The following is a 16,359-nucleotide window of genomic DNA, read 5'->3' as shown; positions in this document are numbered from 1 at the left end:
TGCCTGGTACACCAGGACTTCCTGGGGGGCACACCTACCCCCCAACAGGTCAGAGCTTATTCCCTGAACCTGGTTAGCCAACCCAGAGTCACCACCCTGAGGTTGAACCATTGCCTGGCAGGCCAGGACTTCCAGGGAGGCACACCTACCTCCCACCAGGTCAGAGTTTAACCTCTGAGCCTGGTTCCCCAACCCAGGGTCACCACCCTGAGATTGGGCAATTGCCTGGCACGCCAGGACTTTCTGGGGGGCACACCTACCCCCCACCAGGTCAGAGTTTAACCTCTGAACCTGGTCATCCAACCCAGAGTCAACACCCTGAGGTTGGACAATTGCCTGGCACAGCAGGACTTCTTGGGAGGCACATCTACCTCCCACCCGGTCAGAGTTTAACCTCTGAACCTGGGTATCCAACCCAGAGTCACCACCCTGAGGTTGAATCTTTGCCTGGCATGCCAGGACTTCCTGGGGGGCACTCTCACCCCCCACAAGGGACACACCGTCCCCAAGGGCCACACAAGAGTCTGGTTGGCGCAGGTCTCCCGACCTCTGCCCATCCGGCAGAGTCTGGGTTTACCCCAAACCAGAAACGGTTTCACCTGGGTCATTCCTGGGGGGCTCTGCTCTCAGAGCTGTCCCCTGACTCTCAAGGTCCTCCACTGGGGTCTTCAACCCCCTCTCAACCCTATGTCTGGACTTCTGCACCCCCTCACTATGAGGGGTACTGCCAGACACCAGAACTGTTGGGATGCTGGCTACAGTCACCCCCCCAAGTTCTTCTGACACTGCGGGGCTTCCCTCAAAAGGTGGCCCTACAGTACAGGCTAGGCTTCCCTCCTGGTGTTCCCTCATGGAACCCTCTAGGACCTGGGACCTACCTGGGACACTACAATCCTTTCCCACCACACTCGGTTGGGAACCACCTAGACCACTCCCTTCAGAAGCACCCCCAAATGCCTCTTCAGACTCTCTGGTACTCACCCAGAAGTCTGCCTCCATTGTAAGTTCCCTGGGGTCAGAGAACTCACACTCCACCTGGTGTTGGCGTAGCTCTGGAATATAAGGACCAGACATATGCTCTCCAGCAATTACATCACTCTGCCCTTCACATGTATTAACCACAGTACCCTTCACCCAACCACCCAGTAACTCAACCTTGGAAAAGCACTCTACTTCACCCTCCTGAGACTGGTGAGACAGTATCTGTCTGTCCCTGACACTCAACCCAAACTCTTCTGGGATGTCTCTACACTCTATATCCAGGACGTCCACCAGGGGGGAACCCTTTTCTCTGTCACTCTCTGCTAGAGTCAGTAAAGTGTCCCTCCCCCCAGTAGGAATATGACTCCCTGTGCCAGTTCCCCAATCCTTCTCAGGGACCCTGTGCATAACGGGAACTACCTCATACCCTTGAACCGCCTGGGGTGTGTCAACTCCCTTCTTCAAGTTGGGCACCACATCTCTGGGCTTGTGCCCTTCTTCAGCAGTACTGGATGCAAGATTTTTGCTGCCACCATCTGAACTGGACTCAGCCCTTCTGGCCTCCAGTTTCAGCTCTTTACAGCTCAGCTCTTGAGCTGCAATCTTTTCTTCTTCCAGGGCTAAGAAACTTGCTGCCTCAGCCCTTTCAAGCTGCTCATCTAGCTCTTCTAGACACCGCTCTAGAGCTAGGAGCCATTCATCTCCCACTGGTTCTCTTTCCTCATCTGAGTAGTCTTCCTCCTCATGTGAGCAGTCTTCCTCCTCATGTGAGTAGTCCTCCTCCTCATCTGAGGGGTACTTAGTCATTTGGTTTCTTGCTGCCTCTCTCTCTGCCCATCTTTCCTCCCCCCAGACTATGTAGTGATGGAGCATCTCCGCCTTAGTAGATCTCCTTGCTACAGGAAGGCCCCATTTTCTGCAAAGCTTCCTTAGGTCAGCCTTAGTGAGGTGGTCCGTACGAACAAAGAATGAGTAGGTACACAATCCCATTTTGATAAGATCTTATCAGCAAAAACCAAAATCCAAAGTCCAAAATATCAATAGTATATCCAGGAGGACATCAGAGAACCAAGAGCCAAAAAAGATGAAAAATCAAGTTGACCTTCAACTGTGGGTAGGTAGTGAAATACTTAGCTACTGTATGTCACTGCACAAACACAAGTCCTATCCTCACCGCTGATCACCAATGTTAGAAATGGGGTTTTTGGTTGGCATCAGGTTGCCCTCTGTCCAAGCAAGAACCCTCACTCTAGTCAGGGTAAGTCACACACAATCCAAAATCAGCCTGTGCTCACCCTCCGGTAGCTTGGCACGAGCAGTCAGGCTTAACTTAGAAGGCAATGTGTAAAGCATTTGTGCAATAAATCATACAACACCATAGCATAACACCCCAAAAATACACCACACAGTATTTAGAAAAATATATAATATTTATCTGGGTATCTTCAGGTCAAAATGATCAAAGTTGCAATACGAATTTGTAAAGATATCACTGAAAAGTGATATAAAGTGTCTTAAGTCTTTAGAATATTAACAAAGTCTCTTTCAAGCACAAGTACCTGGTTTAGCGTGGAAAAATCTCCTCAGAGGGCCACAAGAGAAGAGGTGCGCGGAAAAAGGGTGTGTGCGTCGATTTCTCCCCAGCACACACGGACTTGCGTCGTTATTTTCCACGCGGGGAGGCCGGCGTCGTTTTCCGGCGCGCAGACTGTCTCTTTCTGTGGATCGCGGGGATTACCAGATGTCCCGGGTCTGTGCGTGGATTTTCCTGCTTGTTCTCCGGCTGCGCGTCGGTCTGCGGGGCTGCGCGTCGAAATTACGATCTCACGGCAGGCGTCGCGTCAATTTCTCCTCCGGATGTCGATCTGCGGGGCTGCGCGTTGAAATTACGATCTCACGGCAGGCGTCGCGTCGATTTCTCCTCCGGATGTCGATCTGCGGGGCTGCGCGTTGAAATTACGATCTCACGGCAGGCGTCGCGTCGATTTCTCCTCTAGAGGTCGGGCGGCGTTGTCCTTGCGAGGCCGTGCGTCGGATTTTCGATCGTCCCAAGAGCGTTGCGTCGATCAGCGTCGGTGTGCGGCGTTTTTCTCGCCGCCGAACAAGCTGTGCGTCGAAATTTTCGGCGCACGGAGCGTCCAAGTAAAAGAGAGAAGTCTTTTTGGCCCTGAGACTTCAAGGAACAGGAGGCAAGCTCTATCCAAGCCCTTGGAGAGCACTTTCACAGCCAGACAAGAGTTCAGCTAGGCAGCAGGGCAACAGCAAGGCAGCAGTCCTTTGTAGAAAGCAGACAGGTGAGTCCTTTGAGCAGCCAGGCAGTTCTTCTTGGCAGGATGTAGTTTCTGGTTCAGGTTTCTTCTCCAGCAAGTGTCTGATGAGGTAGGGCAGAGGCCCTGTTTTATACTAAGTTGTGCCTTTGAAGTGGGGGTGACTTCAAAGAGTCTCTAAGAAATGCACCAAGTTCCCTTTCAGCTCAATCCTGTCTGCCAGAGTCCCAGTAGGGGGTGTGGCAGTCCTTTGTGTGAGGGCAGGCCCTCCACCCTCCCAGCCCAGGAAGACCCATTCAAAATGCAGATGTATGCAAGTGAGGCTGAGTACCCTGTGTTTGGGGTGTGTCTGAGTGAATGCACAAGGAGCTGTCAACTAAACCTAGCCAGACGTGGATTGAAGGGCACAACAAGATTTTAGTGCAAAGAAATGCTCACTTTCTAAAAGTGGCATTTCTAGAATAGTAATATTAAATCCGATTTCACCAGTCAGCAGGATTTTGTATTACCATTCTGGCCAGACTAAATATGACCTTCCTGCTCCTTTCAGATCAGCAGCTGCCACTTCAACAGTGTATGAGGGCAGCCCCAATGTTAGCCTATGAAAGGAGCAGGCCTCACAGTAGTGTAAAAACGAATTTAGGAGTTTCACACTACCAGGACATATAACTACACAGGTACATGTCCTGCCTTTTACCTACACAGCACCCTGCTCTAGGGGTTACCTAGGGCACACATTAGGGATGACTTATGTGTAGTAAAAGGGGAGTTCTAGGCTTGGCAAGTACTTTAAAATGCCAAGTCGAAGTGGCAGTGAAACTGCACACACAGGCCTTGCAATGGCAGGCCTGAGACAGGGTTAAGGGGCTACTGAGGTGGGTGGCACAACCAGTGCTGCAGGCCCACTAGTAGCATTTAATCTACCTGCCCTAGGCACATGTAGTGCACTCTACCAGGGACTTACAAGTAAATTAAATAGTCAATCATGGATAAACCAATCAGTAGTACAATTTACCCAGAGAGCATATGCACTTTAGCACTGGTTAGCAGTGGTAAAGTGCCCAGAGGTCAAAAGCCAACAACAACAGGTCAGAAAAAATAGGAGGAAGGAGGCAAAAAGTTTGGGGATGTCCCTGTCAAAAAGCCAGGTCCAACAGCCACATGTTGTAACTTGACATTATCAATGGAAACAAAGCGATTTCCTTTGGCCCCTTGCAGCGGCGGTAAAATCACAGTTCTTGTGCCGCTAATCCCTAACACAGGGACTAGTGCTCGATAAGAAGGACCAAATTCTTTCTTTACTGCGACCTTTTCACGCACAAGATCCCCAATCCTGGGTATCCGACCAGTAGGCGTTACTGGCTCATCCTTAATTCCTGAGGAGGCAGCACTTGCAGAAGAGTTATCTTCACGGAATTGTTGTAAATCCTGCAAAACAGTGACACGATCATTTATGTCAAAGGGCGTATCTGCCGCCTCTACACCAGGACCATCTAGATCAGGAACATACATTTGTGTTCCAAACAGGCACTAATATGAAGTACGACCCCCCAGCGACCTTCTAGGCAAGTTATTAAGTGCTCTCTGTACTCCATACAGGTGGGCTAGCCAACTACGACCCGCTGACAAACGTCACAACAAAGGACATATTGCTTTGTATCTTTATAGAGACCAGGCCACCAGTAACGAGCCTGTAAAAGTGAAATCGTGGCAGCCACACCAGCATGTGCAGATGCCGCCCCCTCATGTGCTGCAGAAATTAATCGAGGTCTCTCAATTTTATTTGGTAAATCACGCACACCAATGCCAGGAATATTAACAACAGCATTGAGCGCACTAGTCAAGCAGTAACTATATTTAGAAGGAAATCCTTTAGGAAATGGCGTGCCGTCAGCCGTAGCTTTTATGGCAGCCAAAATCTCTGTGTCTGGTTTGGAACTTGAACGAGTCACTGCGGCCACAGTGGCAACAGCCACTGCCGACTTCGCGGCTTCATCAGCCAAAGTATTCCCAGCAACGTGTATCTCAACGCGCTGGTGTCCAAGTGTATGCACAACATGGACCTTAGGAAGCGTTTCTTTCAGATCCGCAACCTTACCCCACAACAATTTGGGGGTGATTCTGACCCCGGCGGTCTTAGACCGCCGGGGCCAGGGTCGGCGGGAGCACCGCCGACAGGCCGGCGGTGCCCCGCAGGGCATTCTGACCGCGGCGCTTTGGCAGCGGTCAGTGCAGGAAAACCGGCGGTCTCCCGCCGGTTTTCCGCTGCCCCTAAGAATCCTCCAAGGCGGCGCAGCTCGCTGCGCCGCCGAGGGGATTCTGACCCCCCCTACCGCCATCCTGTTCATGGCGGGAAAGCCGCCATGAACAGGATGGCGGTAGGGGGGGGTCGCGGGGCCCCTGGGGGCCCCTGCCGTGCCCATGCCAATGGCATGGGCACGGCAGGGGCCCCCGTAAGAGGGCCCCGCAAAGTATTTCAGTGTCTGCCTTGCAGACACTGAAATACGCGACGGGTGCCACTGCACCCGTCGCACCTTCCCACTCCGCCGGCTCAATTACGAGCCGGCATCCTCGTGGGAAGGGAGTTTTTCCCTGGGCTGGCGGGCAGTCTTTTGGAGACCGCCCGCCAGCCCAGGGAAAAACACATAATACCCTCCGCGGTCTTCTGACCGCGGAGCGGTATAATGGAGGGCGGAATTCTGGCGGGCGGCCTCCGCCGCCCGCCAGAATCAGAATCACCCCCTTTGTGTTTAATGGTGTTGCCCTTAGAATCTCTAAACCCATTCAACTCCCAATAGTGTAGATATTCATTGAAAGACTGAACACAGTAGTAGGAGTCACAGACCAGCAAGGTTAAAATTGCCGGATCCGCGTGCTCCAACGCTAACAATAGAGCTTTGAGCTCAGCCAGCTGTGCCGTGCAATCTCCCAAGGTTTTAGTATAAGTATGTCGGGGGCAGAACACTTCCCCCTCCATAGTGCCGCTCACCACCGCACATGCAGCAGAATACTGTTGTTTAGTCCCAACCGCTGGTTGCGCAGAGCCATCGGTATACATGACCACCTGATACTGGTCAATAGGCAATGTGCCAGCGGGAACCGGGTACTCCATTTCATATTGAAGAAATTCTTGAGTCTGCAGTTTAGGGTCAAATATGTAATCTACATCAGTGGCTGTCAAAGACGTGGCCCATTGAATCCATCGCGGGTGTAAAGCTTTCGAATTAGGAACACTCGCTTTTGTAACAGCCTCTAAGGCCGGTATCGGGGAAACGACAATGATGCGTTGGCCCTGGGCAAGCGGTCTTTCTTTAATCACAGCCATCTGTACTGCAGTGAGTATTTTCTCAGTCTGTGCAAATCGTTGTTCTGCAGCAGAATACAAGTGGGACTTGTATGCAATCAGGACTGTCTCACCCTCATTAAAGGTGACATACGTAAACCCAACAGCCCCAGGTATCACCCTGATGACTAAATGTGTCTTATTGTCCAGTGTGTGTAAGTGTTTAACTGCTAAGAGATCAGTCTGCAAATCTCGTAGGATATGTGTATGCTCAATCGTCCAAAATCTACTCGAAAAATTCGGACGAATCAACTCGTATAAGGGTTTGATACGCGTAGCATATTCAGGAATGTAAGTTCTGCCAAAATTCAGAAACCCCAACAATGACTGGAGCTTCCGAACCGTATTAGGAGGCTGCAATTGAGCACATTTCTCCAAAAAATGTGGCGCTAAGCTCTTGCCCTCTCTCGACAACTCATATCCCAGGAAAATGACGCTGAGGAAAGCAATCTTTGATTTCTTAAAATTAAACTTATAGCCAAGTTCAGCAAACCCCACAACAATGCATGATACACGCTTTAGATGTTGCAGAATCTCATTGTCTGTCAGATATATGTCATCAACATATGACAACGCTTCAGGGTCCAACTCGTGCAGAATTTCAGTTACACGAGCCGAAAACAGTCCTGGGCTATTCTTATACCCCTGAGGCAAACGACAAAACTTCTGCTGAGAGACAAACGCACTGAAACTGGTATAGTCCCGACTTTCGGGCGCTATATTTTGGCAAAAAAATCCATTCGAGATATCTAACATTTTTTTGTATTTTTTACGCACTATATTATTCATAAGCGCTGCGCTATGTGAATTCTGTATTGCATATGTGCGTGTATGACCATTTAAATGTCTGTAATCTACCACTATCCTATATGAATGGTCCGGCTTAGCAACCGGAAATAAGGGATTATTCATCGGCGAGACACAGGGCTCAATTACACCCTGGTACTCCAATTGTGTAAGAATATTCCTAACCGATGCCCTTGCTTCAAATTTGATAGGATAGTGTGGCTGCGGCTGAGGTTCGCCGTTTATTGGAATTACATGATAAGGTGATTGTCTATCCCACCCCACATAATTTCTATATAGAGCGGGGGCCTGTGCAAGAGCCCATATTTTACTATAGGACTCCGCTAATTCTCCCGGAACAAGTGGTGAGAAGGAAGGTGTAATAACCTCTTCCCCCACTGGACAGTCGCGAACAAAGTCAGGCGGCCAATCTTGTTCGGCCAGCAGAACGTCATATGATTTCACCATATGACCCCAAAAGATGGCGTGTACAATGCGGTCAATGTCCCCTTCTGATTGCAGAGTCACGTTATATACTCTATCAGGATCAGAGACTCGCATATCCGCCGTTTCGACTTGTATGAAGTCATCAGTTGCTTTCACCTCCAGATGCTCTAGAAGACTCCGGCGAACTATTGTGACCTCTGCCGCGCTGTCTAACAGTGCTAACGCCCATGTCTTGTTCGTCAAGAGAACTCTCTTCTTGAGCGGCATGTCTAACTGAGACTGCTGCCACTTTCTTCTTTTTAAATTGCTGTTTTTGTTGCAGTGGTTTCTCTTCTTGTTTAATAGAAACCTCCGCTGAGCGCTGTGAATCCTGTCTTGGTTTCACGTACTCGGTTCTCCGCTCTGACCACCCACCTCTCTCACTTCTATTCTCTGAGGAGTCCTGAAAGGAACGAGATTGGCTTGTATCAGTATATTGATATCTTTCAGGCGTCTTCAAATTATCCCTATTCCTGAGATTATACCTATTCTGCGGGGTCTCCGGTTGCGGAGACTGTCCCCCATCTTTCTTAGGTGTTTGCTGTTTCTTTTCCCAGCGCATTTTGGTACCCTCAGGTTGCTGTTGTTTAGCATTATCTTTATTATTTTTACCCTGTAATTGGGGTTTTTGCGGTCTAGCCCCTAGGCTATCGCGACCAATACTGGAATATGTCTCTGCTATTATTCTCGGAAGTTCCCGCTCCTGATTTATCTGCAGAACGTCCCGAAGACGCATTCGCACTGCTAGTGCTACTGCCTCTCCCTTGAGATTACTCAAAATAATAGAAGAAACTGCGGCAAAATTGCCCATTAACTGCATGCCCAAATCTAAGGCAGGGGCAGCCCCATATTCATCTTGAATTTGTTTAAGCACTTCCGGTAAATTAGCTAATGTCGGTGTACCGTGTGCTGTAGTATAGAGCGCGGCAAACACCGTGCCCCAGGTATTACAAAGGTCCACCGGAGGAACCATCCCATACGGCAAACACATCGTCAAAATTCTATGTTTATCCTGAGGTCCCGTATGGGGAAATACTGCTTCCAGCGTATTAATTTTTTGCGCCAGCCAAAATGGAGTCTCCTCACGTTTAGCCGGTACTTTACCCATAACTGAGTGCACAGTGGCCGGATTAATACCCGGAACCACTGCTTGGGGGTGCGCCGGAGCAGCACGCGCTGCGTTCGTATTTAGTGTCTGCATTACAAACTGAACTAATCATCTATATGTAGCCGTTAAGTCTGTATATAAACGACGAACTTCAACCACTGTCAATTGAGCAGCCGCAGGATGTGGTGTATATGTAGCTAATAAAGGCCAGGTAGGACCTTCATTACTTAGTGGACCTAACCTAACTTGTGCTACTGTGTGTGGGAGGGCGCCATCAAGCCAATTATGGTGTTCTTGATAAGATAAAGGTATCTCTAAGTATGCATAATCCCTGTATTGTCCAGGGACATTCGCAACAGTGTATTCGTGAAAAGTGTTTGTACCCCCATCAACTGCTGGAAATACGACCCAAGAATAAAAAAGTTCTGTTCTACAGACTGCATGGGCGTCCACCACAAAAGTGACCGGACCCCCTTGGACCGTCAGTCCATGTGCAATCAGATGTCCTGTGAGCGGTTGTCGCATATTGAGCGCTATATTCACTACATTAGGATTCGCCATTTGTAAAACATAGCACTAGGTCAGAGAAGGCACACCAATATCGGGGTTTTCCTTTTAAAGTTCAAGCTTGAACAACCAACCACTAAGTAATAGGATGTACCTATCCCGTGGCGGCGGAAATCCTCAGCCCCAAGGACGTCTCCACTTACGGAACTGAGTAGTCAAAATATATATGAGACCGAGAGAGTCAGCCGGACCTAAATATTAGAGCCAGACCAATCGTTGGCGGCGCCATGTCGCGTGGGCTCTCATTATCCTAAATGAGACTACTGGATTTCTAGGCAGCAGGATCGATAACGGTGTGGGGGACTGAGTCTGACCCACGTGTAAGGAACGCTGTCACCCTAAATCCGGTTTTTGCTCCGGCTAACTAGCAGTGCCTCATTTCTCCCAAGGGGAAGAGATGATTGGGCAGCCGAGCGCATGACATCTTTGGAACTTCTCAGGGAAGTCGTGGTCACTCAGATCCTAACCAACTCTCTCATTTCCAGTATGATCTCATATACAAATGACAAAGACAGTATTAGTTTTATATAATGTTTTAATAAAACGACTGTATTTTAGATAATAAGGCGTGAGCCGCAATAACCAGAACCATACAACACAGTAGGATTGAAATAGTCACCAGGAGAGTAAAACATAAGAATAAAGCTATCATCGTGTCTATTAGTTTCTACTCTCCCTCTGCTTGATCTATTTCGAGCACAGCATGTTAAGCTTCTAACTTGCCTTTCTGAATCACTGGGGAGACATCAGCCCTCATACCTGAGCAAAGGCCTGTGATCTTGGTTCAGCATCTGCAACAAGGCAGTCAGAGTCTAGTTGTGGTTCCCTGGTCGGAATCTCCCTCTTGCATGTATTGGGACAAGGAAGTGATTTTATAACTAACATGTCAGCGTGATCACAAAATGTCGCTACGCAGGAATGCCAAAGACTAAACTCCTACCACGTCTATCGGCAATGTACCAGACTGTATCCTTGACTGAAGCACAGAGTGAACAGGAATGTGTTATGGAGAACTCCAGTGCTGAAGTAGGCTAAACAGTGTGATATGAATTTAAAAAAACAAGACCGTAGAACTGGCTATTTGAAAAATAACAGTACGAAGCCTAAAAAAAAGCATTTAGAGCAAAGTGCACAGAGGCTCTAAGCTGCAAGCAAATGAATAAAATACATCCAGGGCAAAGTGCACAAAGGCCTAAAGCCTGAAGCTAATGCGCAAAGGATACGTAAAACTAACCACACTACAGGACAATCATAATAATTTAGGTGAGTAATAACATACTCTACAACATAAAAACTTGGGTATGGCACCACCAGTAAATAAAACCATAAGACATTTAAAAAACATGGGAATAAGCTCATCCATGTTAGTTTGACAAATATGTGTCAGAAGCTACTCAACAATATAGAGAGTCTCTAACCAGCAGGAAACCGGTCTACAACAAGAGAACAAGATTGTGCATTCATAAGAATACCTATGAGTAATCACATACTCTTTACTAAAAGAACTGTGTAAAGGACCACAGCAAAAAAAAAAAAAGACATAAAAGCATTGAGAGCATAGAAATAACATCACCCATGATCGAGGCCATCAAAAATCTCTCACTAGAACAAAATTGGTCTAGAACAAAATTGATGTAGAACAATTCAAACATAATGTGGGTGAGTCATAAGACATTCCACAAAGTAAAACTTGTGGAAGGAACCACTGGTAAGAAAGTCATAAAACTTAAAAAAATATGGACTGAAGAATATTCATGTTAGTATGTCATAAGACAAACAAAACATAGATAAAAAATGCTACCCATGACAGTAGGACAGAATTGCCAAATGACCTAGTGAAGATGAATCTATTTGTTTTTATATCTAGACCTTAACGGCATGTTCTACACTTTTGGAACACAGAGTAACATAACATGCCTTTGACCAATACCTCTTGCCATGTAAAGGTATATCCTACCCAGACCTACTCTAAAATAAACACAGAAAATGTCTATCTCTTGTAGTGAAAACATAAAATTCCGTTTGAAAAGAAATCAAAGACAATTATAAAAAACATTTGGCATGGAAATAGACTGTTCCCCAGGAAAAGTAACTAGAGTTGATAAAATATCTTCAAGATATTCCTAATATATGTACTAACATAGGAGTCAAATACATAAATGCCTATGTAGTAACAAACAAAATATTTAGATTTCTCTTTATTATTCTTTTAACATATAAATGTATATTATATATATTTGATATAAAGAAAAAAATGGCAAGTATGAAAAAGAAATATTGGCAGTGTGTCGGAAATCAAGGTGAGTATGTGACCCTTATGTGTGAATAAGACCCATATACAGATGAACTAGAAATGGTCTCAAACACATAAAAACTGAAAATTTAAAGGATTCTGAAATACAAAGAATACAACTGATTTTCTAAATTCCATCTTAGGACAACACTTCACAAAGTGTGAACCCAACCTACAACAACCAGAGTGAGGTAAATGATGAAAACTGTTGTACCTAGATGAGGCAAACACCTAACATCCTCATGCACAACAGCAGTGGCGGCCGGCAGTTCTAGGAGGGAGGGGGGCGGGCGGGAAGCACACTCACACTTTCACACACACACATATGCACGCACATCCATTAACAACACTCATCAACATTCAAACATGCATGCAGGCACCAAACATTCATTTAAAAAGATTACACACACACACACACACTTACCTTCAGCCTCGGAGGACCCAGCAGGGTTGGGACTGCTGCCTTCCCTCACTGGCAGACCTTAGGTCAGCCAAATAGGGAAGGCAGCAGTCCCAATTTTGTCACAGAGTGGGATGGGGTCAGTGAGACTAAAGCGCCTAAGTCGAAGTCAATGGGTGACGCTTCCCTCGTCACCCGGGGGAGGGCCTCGAGGCATCTTTGCTGAGCCGAGGAGGTCACGCCCACAGGAGCCGAGACCTCTTCAGCCCAGCAAAGTTCAGCTCAGGCAACCAGAAGTCTTCGCAAATCGTGCATGTCTGCTCCTGGCTGCCTGACCTGAACATGAAGAGTGCCGGTCAGGCTGACCTTTGTTCAACCTGACAGCCACTCTTCATGAGGGGCAAAAGGTGGGTGAGCACGGCCCCTCCACCCTAAAGGACAAGACTGCACAACAGATATGAACATCTTCATAGAGAGGAAAAAGTACAACTTGAGAGGGTAAAACCCTTCAGAAAAGAAGGAAGACAAATGCAAAAGCACAGAACAAATCCTAAAGAATCAGTAATATTAATTATATATTCTATACAAAAGAGTGAATAGAATATACAGTGAGATATATCTCAATGGAGACCCATAATAACCTTATATATGCCAGGAAAATAAAGGAATAATGTTCAAATACATGATTGTGGGTTGTTAGTTTGAATGCTTGATGTCCATACTTTTGTGGGCCTTTGTACATAAACGCCAGTTAATATACATGCATGGTCAACTACATGAGTGCTAGGATGAGTTGACCATACATAGATATTAGCATATGCACAACAGTAAATACGGGTTTATAAACCGAATGGAAAAGTGCCTTGCTGCCTGTGCATGGGTGTTTGTATATCTTTTGGTCTGTGCGTAATGAGCAATACATGTCTGTTGGTTTTATGAATCCTAGGTGCCAATATTGTATCTCTAAGGCCAAACAATGATTGTTTTGTAAATGTCTGTTTTATTTGGGTCGTGAAACATTTTATCTAACCACTATAACAGTTAAAAAACAAACAAAGAAAAAAGCATATATGTAAAAGCTAGTTACATCTGGGAAGAGACTACCCCAAATCTCTGCACTGTAATTACACTGACAAGCCTGCTGGTGCACATCAAATGCCCATGTGTTCCTGTCAACCAGTCTAACGTCAAGTAGGTAACTTTCAAAATATCCTTATTAGGTCCGGAGTTAGCCAAGACCTTCTGACTTACTTATAAGGGTTTTCAGACAGCCCCTTGAACTCACTGAACTGTTATTGAGTCATTTGCATTTTTCTTCTGTCTTTTGCAGCATACAGCATGGGGCAACGGTTCAGACCACTTCAGGAACTGGCTAACGTTAATGTTAGTGAGGGCATTCTACCATCCACAAGGAGCACATGCATATACAATGTAGTTCTCCTCAGTCGCAGGCATTACTATGGCACTATGTGATTTACGAGATCCAAAAATTGTTTGCTTTTAGCAAAATATTTTTTTTGATTGACGAGGACCCTGCAGTTTCCCCAAAGTTTTGCAAAACCCATGACAAAACAAAACTAATATCTAAGGGCTGGCAGCTAAAGCTAGACTTAATGGTGCTGCTAATGCTTGTTTGTCCAACAAACATAAAGCATGCAGGAACATGTAGTTCTGTTTTCATTTCATTATGTGAATTAACATCAAAACATCAGAATGTTCAGCGTCCTTAGGTGAAAAATCAGGACTGACTGTGGGACCAGTCGACGATTATGCAGTTGCGGTGAAGTGCTTGTTTTAAGCATCATTAGTGCAGGTGCTCAAGAGGCAAACTTCAATACCAGACCACAACCGCTCTACTAAACAATGTTACATTCGCAAGTCCCGTCTCAAAGATGAATCTAATCCCACCAGTTGGGGAAACGTTTTAGCAAAAAGTATAAATAACACTCACATTTTTAGTTGACATATTTCTATCACACCAGAGATGACATATGACAAACGGTACTTCTAAAAAAACTTTTGCTATACATGCTCTAACCTAAATAAACATAACAAGGTGTTGAGGCACTATTTGCCATCTGAGCAAAGTTATGAAGCTTACCTGAGCAATCTCAAGTAAAAATATATTCTAAATGTTTTCGTAGAACACATCTCTTTCGGGAATAGACCCGTACACAAGGCAGCGTGATTGAGTGAGGAGGAGAGAAAAGTTGGAGGACAGCATTAGAATAAAAAAAGTGCTTACCTTTAATCTACAACACGTGTAGACTTTTCCAGAATAACAGAAGCTGCCTATAAAAAGGAAATCCAAAAGGGTTGTGAGTAGCACCGGATATAATATAGTAGCGCCGCTGCCATACAAGGGTCCTCGGCTCGCCTCTCCCAGCGCGCGGTGCCTTATCCGGGGTCCCTCTTGTGCTCGATAATGGGGACCCGTGCTGGCTCTATCTGGACTCCGAGGCGTGAGCTACCGTCATTCAGCGAAGGCCGCACCGCTGTTGTGGGAACTCCGGTACACTGAGCCAGGACTCCATACACGTAGAACAACCGTTGATGGTTGCCTTGGAGACAGGCTCGTCCATGACTCCGAGTTCTGGTGCGCGCGCCGGTCGCTGGGATACAGGTGGGACAATAAAGGGAGGCGGTGTTAGATCGCCGAGCAAAGTTTCGAGGACAGTGGCTTAGTGTCTGTCTGACATATGAATTCCGACTGCTATCGTTCTATACATTGACAGACATGATTGAAGCATACGGGTTCGTCATGCTGCAGGTGTGAAAACTGTAGACTCACACCTCTTTTCCTTGAGCAGCTATGTGTGTCAACTAAAGAGATGTGGTATAATGTGTGAAGTTATTTTGTACTACTGGTGCTACTTTCCACTCTCTTCAGTTGTTCTACAGCAGGGGTTCATTTATGAGACTGCGTGAGTTTCAACTATCAGGGTTTTTAAAATTCTATTTTAATTCATTGTCAAAATTAGATTATTAATTCGGGAGGGGCACCCCTAACAACTAAAACAACCCCTTTCTAGTTAGGTCAAAACGCAGTTTGAGAGAATCTCTCCCAAACGCCATAATAGGTATTGCACAAGCTGCAGGCAATCTAAAAAAAGTGCAAGTTCAAGAAGTACCAACAATTTTAAAGTACGGAACAAAATATAATTCCCAAACCAATGAAGAAAAGTTGTGAACATTTTTATGAGCAAAAATACAACATGTTCATAAAAATGGGATACGGGAAACCAGAAATATCGTTATTTTAAAATTTTAAGACAAAAAGCTCCTCGCAAAAGTTAATCACTGTAGAAAGGTGAAGAGGGATTGGACAAGGTGAGGAGCCAACCATCTGCAAAAAGACAGACCTTTTGCAGTTCTCTTCCAAGGAGATCGCCTGTCACCCTGTTTGATGTCCTGATCTGTATACCCAGGGGTTCAACAGCAAGTACAATGAGAGGAGAGTGTACATCCCTGTCTAGTTTTGTGTTACAGACCACACGCAGTAATTTCTTCTCCTTTATTTCTTAGCTCAAACCCTGGCATCGCATCCGCTACACACTTCAAGATACACCGTTTCCTCCCTCGTCTTCCAACCAACCACTTTCCCGAGCTTCTGCATTTCAGACCCCTGCCTAATTCCATTCTATACTAATAATATATAGTTAAAATTCCATGCATCATGTAATTAGCACCCAACCCCAAGCATAATACACAACACATCTTCCCCCTCTAATTTAAAATATTAAGAACATCTCCCCCTTTCATTTAAAGCTTTACGAAAATTCAATATATAGATAATATCTTTACAGTACCATGACACAATACTAGCCTTCGACCTAATATATTGATAAATCGCTGATATTATAAATAAAATTAAGGCCTACTACAATGTACAACGTAAAATATATACATTGTGAGAAAAACATGCATTCTTGAATACTGTCAATAAATAAAGAATCACAAAATCTCACATCTCGCGTAAAAAACATGCTGTTATAAGTACACCTTACTTCCCCAAATGATTCACCTGACCAGCAAAATCAATTTTTTTGGGTTTTACAATTGGTCTACCTGACCTAGATACATTACAATCTTTGGCATGACCCTCCTCTCTCTGGGTCCCCCACCTTA

General features: G+C 45.9%; 1 protein-coding gene across 2 annotated transcripts in view; it reads right to left on the bottom strand.

Annotated features, from left to right (window-relative positions):
• The window catches only part of ODAD2 (outer dynein arm docking complex subunit 2), an 827,935-nt gene extending 813,166 nt beyond the window's left edge, over positions 1 to 14,769 (bottom strand). Inside the window, exon 1 of one of the 2 annotated variants that reach the window (XM_069211313.1) lies at positions 14,477 to 14,769. The gene's annotated coding sequence lies outside the window, so the exon portion shown is untranslated. Of the gene's footprint in view, positions 1 to 14,332; positions 14,427 to 14,476 lie in introns of those variants that run through there. The other variant, XM_069211314.1, reaches the window with a different exon arrangement.
• Positions 14,770 to 16,359: the final 1,590 nt, after the last annotated feature.

Source organism: Pleurodeles waltl, chromosome 10 (assembly GCF_031143425.1).
Source record: "Pleurodeles waltl isolate 20211129_DDA chromosome 10, aPleWal1.hap1.20221129, whole genome shotgun sequence".
NCBI classification, from domain to species: domain Eukaryota; kingdom Metazoa; phylum Chordata; class Amphibia; order Caudata; family Salamandridae; genus Pleurodeles; species Pleurodeles waltl.
The sequence above is the reverse complement of the archived record's forward strand: the minus strand, read 5'-3'. Positions and strand labels throughout refer to the sequence as shown.